Source organism: Suricata suricatta, chromosome 13, assembly GCF_006229205.1.
Source record: "Suricata suricatta isolate VVHF042 chromosome 13, meerkat_22Aug2017_6uvM2_HiC, whole genome shotgun sequence".
NCBI classification, from domain to species: Eukaryota; Metazoa; Chordata; class Mammalia; order Carnivora; family Herpestidae; genus Suricata; species Suricata suricatta.
The window spans coordinates 72,164,795-72,165,730 of record NC_043712.1 but is presented as its reverse complement, the minus strand read 5'-3'; positions in this window follow the sequence as shown (position 1 = coordinate 72,165,730).

The following is a 936-nucleotide window of genomic DNA, read 5'->3' as shown; positions in this document are numbered from 1 at the left end:
TTTTTTTTTCCTTTGGCTCATGTGGGCTCTTCACTTGGAGCCTCTAAAAATAATTATCTTTTGAGGTTGGGGAATTAAGGTGCTGGAGGCAGTGAGCAGTGCCCCAATTAAGGGCAGCAAGGGTCTGGCTGCCTCACAAAATGCGTGGCAATTTTGACTGCAGAGTGCCGCATGCTTCAGAGTTAATGTCACCCCAATATTTCAAATAACGACACCGGGAATATGAAGAAGGACTTGAGTATGTTCCAAGTTCGCCTGGTAGGCATAAAAGCATCAAAGGATCTTCAAGGAAGAATGTTTATGGAAAACGAGAGTTAGTGAATCGGCTTCGTGGAGCCATTCTCGAGCTGGGCGGGGACTTTTAGGAGTCCTCTGTTCCTGTAGCATCTGAGATTTAATTAAAACAAAACCCGAACTGACAGACATGAGTTTCCCTTTTCTTAAAGGAAGAGAAAGAACACAGTTACACACACACACACACACACACACACACACGCGCGCGCAAGCCAAACTTCTGCACTGTTCACATTTTTAAAAAATTCTCTCTTGGGGGGAAATGTTGATATTAACCAAAAAATATAGTACCTGTTTGGGGGACCATAATGAGCATGAAAATCACCCAACAAGGACTCTTAAAATGAATCACTTCCAACTGGCTGATATGGGAGGTCACCACCAAGACACCGTGGAGAGATGCATTAAGAAATCTCTTGGGCTCTCACTTCCCCTAGAGGCACACACAAAAACTAATTCTGAAGATTCAGCTCTTTTAAAAAGTTGAAATATTAATTACTGGAGGGCGGAAGCGGCCCCTTTGCATCGGAGGCTCAGTGAACTTTGAAGATAAAGGCATGAACTGCTCCCGGGCTCTTCCATCTAAATCATTCCAAAGCAATCCCATGATGCACCTTGGGCATTCCATGTGCTGTTCTGAGA